This window comes from Maylandia zebra, linkage group LG16 (assembly GCF_041146795.1).
Source record: "Maylandia zebra isolate NMK-2024a linkage group LG16, Mzebra_GT3a, whole genome shotgun sequence".
NCBI lineage: Eukaryota > Metazoa > Chordata > Actinopteri > Cichliformes > Cichlidae > Maylandia > Maylandia zebra.
In genome coordinates, this window is record NC_135182.1 from 28,960,714 (window position 1) to 28,972,274 (window position 11,561).

Consider the following 11,561-nt stretch of genomic DNA (forward strand, 5'->3'; position numbering starts at 1 on the left):
TTCCTTTCTTACTCTCTGCGCCAGTCACAGCGGTTATCCCTTTAAACAGCCCAAAGTTTTTACAAGTTTAATGTGAGGCAGAAGTTGAGTCAGCGGCCTCCATCTGGTGTCTCGGGGCTAATTGGTTGGTAATTCATCACCAGTCGGCCATTTTCGATGGGACGTGAGATCCGAGCATCAGCAGCACTGAGCGTGCCTATTCAGAAGTATGAGATTAAAATCTGCTGCGTACAGGCCACAATATGGAGGAACATCAACAGTGACAGATGGGCAGATGATGGGGCTGATTGGAAGCTGGGCTGAAAATGACTGGGTGACGAGCTCAGAGCCAGCACCAGCGCTCGCGCGAGCCAAAACCGGCTTCCTGCACAACAGTTTAACATAGCCAATGAAAACATCTCGCTAGTGAAGAGCCGTCGGTTTGATTCACAGATAGAGCTGCATCTCGGGCTCCACTTATCCTTATGAAAGAAAAGTAAGGAATGCTACATGATAGCACATAAATCTATTTCTACACTCTGAAGTGTAAGTCCTCGTGGATAATCAGCAGTAACTCTGACAGCTAATGGCTGTTTTACAAAATAATAAGTGAACTTTAAAGCATTGCCACAGCCGAAGAACATTTTCAGAACGCAAAAATCTATATGTATTTTGACACCATAGAAGTAAATGTTTAGTGTTGGTGGGTGGGAGTACTTATCTTTGATGAGGACTTGCACCTCACAGCAAACAGATGCAAAGTGAGGAAAGTCTTTGATTTGGGAGTTTGTTAAATACACGAACAAAAATAAACTGAAATCAGCTGATTTTAGTGCAAAAGAAAAAAACATGTTTTTCTATCCACCTGGCACGCAGATAACTGAAGACCTTTTGTCATGCAGTAGTAAGTAACTTTAATGTAATTAATGAATTTAGTACAGTAATGAGTTACATATTCAAAAAAAAAAAAAAAAGTAGTTTAAATGACAATGAATCTAATTGAAACAGTTGCATGTTATGGACTTGGCCTCAAGGATTCTTAGTTTAGATTTAAAAGCACTTAATGAAATGAATGCAGTCATTTTCCAGTCAGATATATTTAACTCAAATACAGCTGACATAACATGATGAAGGACTGTAAGTGACTTTTAGAGACAAACAGAAATTTGAACCACACAGACATGACATTACTGACAGCACTTTTTTTCATAAGCATTAGAGCAATGCACTGGAACAACTAACGGTTACAAATATTTATAATACAACATCATGAAATGTGGCAGTGATTTTTACTGTCATAATAACTGTAATAATATTAATAATGATTGTAACAATGATGATGTTTGCAGCTCTGTCTTGTAGTATTCTATTGAAAATAAATAAATGTAAAATTGTTTTCTTCAAAGTTCAATTATTAAAAGCCAGAAAGAGTCTTTTTTAAAATTGACTACAGCAGCATTTGTTTGTACCTGGACTGGCAGAGGTGCTGACTTTACATTGTTTTCTCTGAATACGTCTCAGGATGTTCATCGTCACAATTACGATTAAAATCTTGACAAACTTCCACTCCAATAACAGGACTGATTCAGAGGTGTTTTTTTTATAATATATACACAAATGATCATGAGAAAAACCTTCTGTGGTCGGGCCCACTTAAGATCAGATTGAGGTGTTGGTTACTCGTGATTTAAGTTTGTCAGACAGACAAACAGCTGTGGCAGAGAGTGTTGCTTAAAAAAGTTTCTTTTTTAGCTTCCTTATCGTCATTTCTCCTCATGAGATGGGGATTTTGTTCCCATTTAACCACAAACCCTGTCAGTGTCAGCGCAGATAGATCATCTGTCTCTCGGTGAAGTGAATCATGAGAGTGTCCTTCTGACCGCAGGCCTCCACAAAACTTCCTGTATGTATACACCCTGATCGTTTATGGGAAACACTTCATGCAGAATCAGCAAGAAATTTCCTCCCATTAACTCATGACTGCGAAGGAGGCAAACAGATCAGGGAATAATCACATCATTAGGTTAAAAACGACCCGTCATATACGGCATGATTACTTAAACCACACCAGACATGTGACACATACTGAAAAAGTGCAGTCATAACAGAAACAGTTTTTATAATAATCCCAGGCAGCACAGAGCAACACAGGTAAATTCTCCTGCTCTAAGAGTGTATATAAAAGAGCATCTTTGAGCTTACCGCCGCTCTAACAGAAATCCAGCTTTATTATTTACCACCGAGGCAGTGCAGTCTCTCACACTCTCAAATGCTTTTAATTCCTTCATTTCCTGGGTAGGGATGGGTATCGTTTAGGTTTTATCCGACACCAGTACCAAACGGGTAGTTTTGAAATGGTGCCGGTGCTTAAACGGTGCTCGAACCAGTGCTTAAAGAATGGAGAACACAAAATTGGTCCAAATACCTCTCATGTTCAGCTGTTTTTTTGTAAAAATATATCAATGTTAGCCTTTTCTGCAGCTATAGGGCATATATGGTATCACTCTTGGATGGAAGCAGTGCTTAAACAATGGAAAAAACACAAACTTTGTCCAAAAACCTCTCATGTTTAACTGTTTTCCACTTTTTCTTTGGTCATTTTAGCCTTTTTGGCCAGGGTGAAGGGAGTATCTGCCATCAAACAAGAAGACAGCCCCAAGTAACTACGACGGTGTTTGCTAGTTCACCTTACATGCATTAATGTAATAACGTGGTTAGCCTACTCAACGTAAATCACACACGAACAACATTAAGCTACTCACGCAGAGAAGAACGGCTGCTGCTGCCGTCATCATCCATCATCATTTCTGCAACACTGGCAGGGCTAGGGGCCAGGACTCTCCTCTTCGGGTTTTTGGGAGATGTTGCTAACTCCGAGTCCGATAACAGGCAGCACACCCGCAGTAGATGTGCTCGGTGTGAGGTCTCGCAGCAAGCTATCAAATACGGTGCATTTCCCGGCTTTTAAAAAAACACTATGCGTCACCAGGTGTTTCATCAGATTCGAGGTGGTACCTCCTTTGCACAGTATCAGCTTAAAGCACTTGTTGCAGGCTGCTGAGTTTGGCTGTACTTCACAGCAAAATATGCAGACTTTTGACCGCTTCGCCTTGGGCATTTTTAATCTGTAGCTCTGCTCTAAAAGAACGTACGTACCTGGGCCCGCCTACTATCCTCGGAAACGTAAAATGATTGGCTAGAATCTAGCTGAGATGTGATACGTATCACATCTCAGGAAAAAAAAGCACCGAAATAAAGCACCGAAATAAAGCACCAAAATGTGCGCTGCTTTTCGGTCTGGTTACTACCGTTTATGTCAGAACCATCATGGCACCGGATACCGGTACCCATCCCAATCCTGGGAGGCTTTTGATGCGAAGGAGCTGCAGAAAGTGTTTTACTGACAGCTTCTAAACAGCGATAAAGATGGAAAAAGCAGAAGTGCTGGAATTAATTAATGACTTCAAACTCTTTAATTTATTTTTTAAGATAATTTGATCAGCTGTCAGCTTCTATTGGAGGAAATGAAAACACGGAGAGTCGTTGTGTGTCATTAGCGTGACTCGTTGTTTTGGCCTGCTGATCGTGAAGTGATTGGCTCATTTGAACCAAAATGGACACCTGAAAGTTAAAACAAGTTGAATCTTTGGATTTGCATTTTTTAAAATGGATAAAAACTTCATGTCAACCATCATCACTGGTGAGGAGAGCAAGCTCGCAGCTGTGACTCAGACCAAACACCGTCCCAGCCTAAAGACAGTGCACTTACAGGACCGTGCACCATGAATTCTTCAGAACTGCTAACACAGACTTCTGTTGTAACACCGAGATGTTTCTCAAGGAGAATGTACACTGAAAATGATGAGCTTGCATCCCATTGTAACTGTCAGGTTTCAGTTAACAGACCCAGGCGCAGACCGGGACTCCTTACAGGATTTACAGATTTTATTTACACAACGACACCAGGTGATGCTATTTACAAAGTGCTGGAGGGAGGGGAGGGGGTCCAGGGTTCCGGGGTATGTGAGGGAAAAGACGGGAATCTGACGTCCTCCAAAGGCTCTCTCTCTTCACTCCCCACACTGGGGAAACACCATCCACTCACTCGTCCACGGGATGACAGGCAGGCAGGGAAAGGTCCGGGATAGATCTGTACACAGAGATTATAGTTAGAGGCGAACAGACGGAACGAACTCACAGATCCTTATTTACAATCTACTGAGCGACTGACGCTGATAACTCAACAATCCAGCGACGAGTGACACAGTGCTGCTGTCTTAAATCGGCCTTGTGATCATCCCGATAGGCAGCAGGTGCGTGGGCCAGGGGCGGGAGCCCATAATGAGCATTGCCCCGGCAGGGGGGAGAGAGAGAGAGAGAGAGAGCACATGTTGCCTAATACAGAATCAGCTGGTGAGGCACAGGGACCATGACAGTAACCCTCTGAGGTTTGTCATTGTCAGTAATGACCCCAACCCTAACCCTAAATCCCAAATCTTTAGAACCAGTGAACAAAGACAGAACAAAGTAATTGTATAAAACTATACACAACTATTCATTTGTTCCCAAATTATAGTGTTAGACTTTAGCACCTATGATGCCTTAAACCTCAGAGAGTGAAATGTATGTCAGGTGGCGATTGTGTTGGTGCAGTCAAAACAACTTTTAAGAGTCACAGTTTGTCACCGTGAAGGAGTCTCCGTTCAGACTTCCAGAGAAGCTCCACCTGCTGTCTCTGTCCAAACATTTCCTGCTACATTAAAGCGATAATGTACCTCAATTTCTTATATACAGCAATGGCACAAGTATATTTCTATTTTTATTTATTTAAATTGTACTTTTTGGGAAACTGATTCTCCAGTGCATTGTTGTTCAGACACTGAGGTGGGGACAGCACGGTGACACAGGGGTTAGCTCTGTCACCTAACAGCGAGAACATTATGGGCTGGAACGTCCTTCGAAGGTCCTGTGGTGTTTGCGTGTTCTCACTCTGCAACTCTGAAATGGATAAGTGGAAAAAATGGATGGATGGAAACTGAGTTGGGCATTTTCCTCAGAAACTTAGAAATACTATCCCGCCCCCCTCGTTTTTATCCAAGTTTCCCTTCATTAATAGGCAGTGAAGTGGACAGCTGTCTCCGGAGCAACCATCCATCTATCATCGTCCTCCACACATCTTCATCAACTACAGTACTGCCTGGGAACCATGCAGGATCCTCAGTGTGTGTCACTGTTGGATAAAAGAACAAATAGATCATTTGTGCTTCTGTCTTTCTTTTGCATGCAAGTAATACTCGTCTCTCTACAGTGAGTCTTTCCCTCTGCAAAGATAAAGGCAGCCTTTTCCTCCTCCTACTAACTCCGAACAGATGTGGTTGAAAGAAAAAGAAAGTGTAACCAAGTCACTCGGTGTAATTATCTAATATTTTATGTACCTCAGCAGATCAGAATCAGAATCAGAATCAGAATCAGAATCAGAATACTTTATTGATCCCTGGGGGAAATTATTTTTTGTTACAGTGCTCCATTTTAAACCAACATTAAGACAAGACAGACAATACGCTAACTAAGAATAGTACAATATATACATATATATACATACATACATACATAAGTCACTTATAAATAAATATTTGGAAAAGAAACATGTGTAGTTGTAGCAGCAAACAGTGTGTTAAGTGGATGCGTTGTACAGGGAGATGGCCACAGGCAGGAATGATTTCCTGTGTCGTTCAGTGGTGCTTTTCGGTAATCTCAGTCTCTCACTGAACGAGCTCCTGTGACTGACCAACATGTCATGGAGTGGGTGGGAGGTGTTATCCAACATTGTCTTTATCTTGGACAGCATCCGCCTCTCCGACACCACCTTGAGGGAGTCCAGCTCCATCCCCACAACATTGCTGGCCTTACGGATCAGTTTATTAAGTCTGTTGGCATCTGCGACCCTCAGCCTGCTCCCCCAGCATGCAACAGCATAGAGGATCGCACTGGCCACCACAGACTCATAGAAAATCCTCAGCATTTTCTGGCAGATGTTGAAGGACCTCAGTCGCCTCAAAAAATAGAGACGACTCTGGCCCTTCCTGTAAAGTGCTGTGGTGTTTTTAGCCCAGTCCAGTTTATTGTCAATGTGTACTCCAAGGTATTTATAGTCCTCCACAATGTCAACACTGACCCCCTGGATTGAAACAGGGGTCAAGTGTTTCCTGGTCTTCCTGAAGTCCACGATCAGTTCCTTGGTCTTTGCCACGTTGAGCTGCAGATGATTCTGCTCACACCACGTGACAAAGGAGTCGACCACAGCCCGGTACTCTGTCTCATCATCCCTGCTGATGCATCCAACCACCGCAGAGTCATCAGAAAACTTCTGAAGATATGGGCGATCGTGGCTCAAGAGTTTGGTGTTCGTATTGTAATCGGAAGGTTGCCGGTTCGAGCCCCAGCTTGGATAGTCTCGGTTGTTGTGTCCTTGGGCAAGACACTTCACCTACCGCCTACTGGTGATGGCCAGAGGGGCCGATGGCATGATATGGCAGCCTTGCCTCTGTCAGCTCCAGGGCACCTGTGGCTACAACTGTAGCTTGCCTTCACCAGTGTATGAATGTGAGAGTGAATGAATAGTGGTATTGTAAAGCACTTTGAGGGGTCCCAAAAAGCGCTATATAAATGCAATCCATTATTATTATTATTATTATTATTATTATTATTATTATTATTATTATTATTATTATTATTATATGATCTCTTTGTTTTGTGTAAATTCGGAGGGGATTTGCTGTCGGTTTAAACACAACAGGAGCTTCATGTTCATCTGCTGTTTTGAGAAATTCAAATGACTGTCCCGCAACATCATCTCGCTGCAGTTCATCAAATAGTCACAAAAATAGTCTGGACATTTGCATTCATGGTTCCAGTTTAATGGGAAAAAAATGTATCCAAAATGATCTTGTTAAAATATTTAAATGGAAGTTGTTGGCAGAACATTAACATTTTTATAAACTGACATATGGACCTTTACATGACAGCATTTATTTTGCAAGCATAATCCAAACTCACCTGCGAGGACTTTCCAGTCCTGATAAAGTCAACCCCCCCAAAAATAAGAACACTACCTATTGTATATAAAAAGCTGCATTTATCCACCTTGCACCTTCGACAGCACTCTGTTCATTGTGTAACCTCTGATCGGGACAATACGCTGGGCTCTGCAACCTGTAATCGAAATATTCACCCGTGATTGTGCGAAGTGGCACGATTCCATTCAGCTGCACAATCACCGTGCTGCAGGAATAATCAGCCGGAGCGTTTAATCAGCCGTCATTGTGCTGCTCTCTATTGTCCGAGCCGTTTCTGCCAGGGAGGTAAATGACCATCAAACCAGGGAGGAAATCTGTCATTAAGTGTCACAGAAGAAAAGCTCAGGTGGAAGGAGTGAAGCGCCATCGTTACGTAGCGTTTGATCACAATGTGAATGCATAATGAAAATGCTAATGGGGTCCCGGTTCCAGCGATTCGCTTTAATTTTTCTTCTTTTGACACAGCCTCGGGAACTTTAGTCCATTTGAGTTTCCCTGCCACATGCAGGTCATCAGAAACTTCTCGACTCACAGGTGCAATCTGAACTTTTGTGCGAAGGAAAGTTATAGTGAATGAATTATGAAAATCATGGCGTAAAAGCAGAAAGGCGAGAAACCCTTGAAAGTGTATAGAGTTGAGCATGAATAAGTCATTCCGGGTTCAACTTTGTCCCATTTGAAAGTTTTTCCAAGTGCATAGTGTGCCTGTGACTGTTTTAAATCCTGGGATTTGTATATATAGTATAGTTTCCAGATCAACTGGGAAACACACTCCAAACATAACGGTCCAGTTGTGCTGCTGATGGCTTTCTGCAATCTGTCCTTTTTATCACGATTTAAAGCCTGTGATCCACATTGCTTATTGTCCTAACTCCATTCATTTCCTCAGCTCATCAGTAAGTCTTTTATTCTGTCCCTTTACATGTATTTAAGAAGCCTTTTAGCTCGAGTGCCTCGCTTATTCAACAGTATTGATTTCATCTCCATACGGCGGCCTTATGAACTGACAAATCCCAGGCGTGCCTGTTCCAGCGGGCCAGTAAGAGTCAGCGGGACACGACAAACTCTGGTTTGTCTGTAGCTGCTCTGTCAGCCTGTGTTTGGTCTCCGAGGGCCCACGGTTCATGGCTAAGACGCCAAAGCTTGTCTTTAACGTAAAGGCGGTGGTTAGCAGGGAGAATGCTTGTTGAGCCTGCTTTGTGTTGTGTCCCCGAGATAACGCACTCTGACGCCCTAACACAATCCAGCTGCCACCCCTGCAAGGGAACACAGACACTGTCTCTGCTGCTCTCTTTCACTTTTTCCTATTCCTACCTTTCACGTTATGCCCTCTTTCCTAAAATACAGGATTTGTTGTTCATAGCCTGGGAGGTAAATTCTGTTCTGTGGTTTGTCTTTAGATTTATTGTTCACATGGGATCCTCTGTGGCCGCACAGCTGCACGCTTAACTCAGCCACGCAGTGCACTTCATCCATCCGTGGTGAGCAGGAGCGCTAAAACTGCAAAGCGAAATGCAAGCCACGGGGGGTGAAGCCCGAGGTCTGCTGTGGACAGCTCTGATCAACGGTGATACTGAGTGGGACAATGTTTACGGTCCAAAGAGGAAGAGGGTCAGGAAGCGAACAGGCCGGCTGGACGTAAACTGTAGCAGAATGGTGTTTCATTTGTTTGAGTCGGCTCTGTCGGTATCCGAGGCCAACGAGGGAGGGAGCAGCAGCGGTGGAGTGATGAGAGCAACTTGCTTCCTCTTAATTATCCAATAAAGTCTGCTTTTTGCCTCAGCGCGCCCACCCATCCAGTTCAAGAGCACTTACACACGCCTTATTCCTGCATCTTTTTGTCTCTGTTGCCACCTCTGTTTCTCACTTACACATGAACACACACACACACACACACACACACACACACACACACACACACACACACACAAATACAAACAATCTGGACTTTTCTGCGCCTGTGAGGTGTAAATGGCGGGTAATGGTGTGTGTCAGACCTGCGTAACAGCTCATTAGGCTCGTTCAGTGACTTAATCTGATCTAACGTCTCTCTTCCCCACTTTAAAAACCCCACCAGCCGTCTCCTGGCTCAGACTTAGCAGAGAGCGGGAGCTGAGAGGAGGGGGGGAGTACGGGGAGGTGCATCCCAGATCATCCAGCAGCGCCGTGCACCCGCCTTGACACCGTCCCCAGCCCAAACCGCTCCCATGTGTCCCATCCGAGGGGTGGAATTGCTCCACTCTGTGAAACGTTGGGGGGTTGCATCCTGTGCAGCATCAGCTTCTTCTTCGGGGGGGGGTGGTCACGATGACATGACATGCAGCCTGTCAGGATAATTGGAGAGTTTAAAAACGCAGGGATGACTCACACAGAAGCGCCTGTTGGATTCTGATTTCTGCACACAAACACATGCGGCGCTCCCACCACACGCGGCGTGGACGTATAGGCTGAGAATCAAACAGTGAAGCGAGCCTTTGAGGGTTAAGTGCTTTCAGACGGACGGATTCGGTTTCAGTGCAGCCGATGTATATTTTTTAAGGGGGCCGAGCGCTGGACACGCCAGTGCTGCGAAATGTCTCGGAATGCGTTCCTAAGAAAATACAAAGGCGTAATTATCTTTATTACAGGTGGGTCCATTTATTTGTAGAAAGAGAGCAGACGAGGGGAGAAAGATATGCTGACGGACAAATAATAACAGAGTGGGATAACTTAAATACTTCACCATAGTTATTACATAAATTAAAAATAATTAACATTATACAACACAGCCAAGAAGGCTTAGTTACCCCAAAAAGGGTAAATGGAGGTTCAGCTCTGGTTTAACTTCTTCACATCCACCAGATCACCGGCGACACATGTGGGGACGGGAATTTTCAGCTGTCTCGCATCCATTGATGGCTGGATTCAGGGTTGTGAAAAGATAGAAGCTCCAAGAAGAGTTTTATTTCTTGAGCCTCCATCAGGCGAGCGTTGACCTTTTCTCAACGTTACAGTAAAAAATATGGTAAAATACAGGGTCAGGCACAGGTGTTAAATGGGACCTTAATGTGACGATTAAGCACTAAGATCCTACAGTTGAGGATGAAATTCAGGGTCAGGGTTAAACATTGAGCTCCTGTTTGAGCTTCATGCCAAACAGGCAAATTCTCAGAAACTAGAGGTTGTGACCTCTCAAATAAAGACTCAGTCATTCGTTTTGGTGTTACAGATTTTTTCATTTTGGATTTACCAAAAAGTGAAAGTTTTTTTTTTGTAAAAAAAGATTAGATATTAACCTTAAACCTAGATTAGTTCATCAGTGAGCTGGTGATTCTTTTTATCCAACAGAGTGAGAAAGAGTAGGCTGAAGATGAGCAAAAGAAAAAAACTAATTTAGTAGTTCAAAAGCTCCGAAAAATAAAATAAATTGAGGCAGTAACTCTAGTAATAGTAATAGTCCTTTCATTCCACTGATTTACTTTATTAGCATTAGAGTATGTTGGTTTGTAGTAACAGTGTTGTGATGCCTCACCTGTAGGCAATCATACTGGCAGTAGTTTGAAAACAGAGCTTTAGCAGTCATGTCAGAGCCGGTCTGTTGGTCCTGTTGTGCATGAATTGGCTGCAGATCAGCAGGGTGCACAGTAGTGGGCGCTCCACGGGTGTTCCTCAATGAATAGTAAGCAAATGAATCTCACCTGCTAAAATGATTTACACATTACATCTACACAAAAGAAATCCCACGTTATATTTTCGTTTTCACACCTGTGTTTAGTTTTTGGGGTTTTTTTTGCCAGATTTGTAACTGTTTATTTTGGGTACAATGCTTTACACTTGTGCCATATTTGACCAACAAAAAAACACAGTAAAGAAAATTACAAACCAACAAACATACAAACACGCTGGAGTTTACATTTCTTTTCCATCTATTCCATGCACATTTCTTGTTGTGTTGTTTTCTTGGTGCCACTTCGGAATGCTTTCCACTTCCTCCATTGTCCATCATATTTACATCCTATCAGTCTGATACTGAATGTTATTTTTTCCATCTCTGAGATACCCTCTACAATACTAATCCAATCTCGTTGAGTGGGAGGGTCTGGATGTAACCACTTCTTTGTAATTGCTTTTTTAGTTGCGGCTAGAATAATTTTTACTAAATATAAATCCTCCTTTTGTATCTGTTCCTTTATGTTTCCAAGATACATCACTTGGCAGGTGTTTGGGAGTGCATATCCCAGAATATTATCCATGGTCATTTTAAGGTCTTCCCAATACTTTTAAATTTTTATGCACTTCCAGAATACATGTGAATGGTCTGCTTCTGTTTCTCCACACAGTCTCCAACATTCCTGTGGACTTGAGATCTGTTTACTTTTAATCTTGGGTGTAATGAAAAAACGTGTCAAATTTTTCCAGCAAAATTCCCTCCACAACGGCGAATTTGTTGTGCTGTGTTGTATTTCACACATACTGACCCATTCCTTCTCTGTTATAGTTATGGCCAGTTCAGCTTCCCATTTCTTT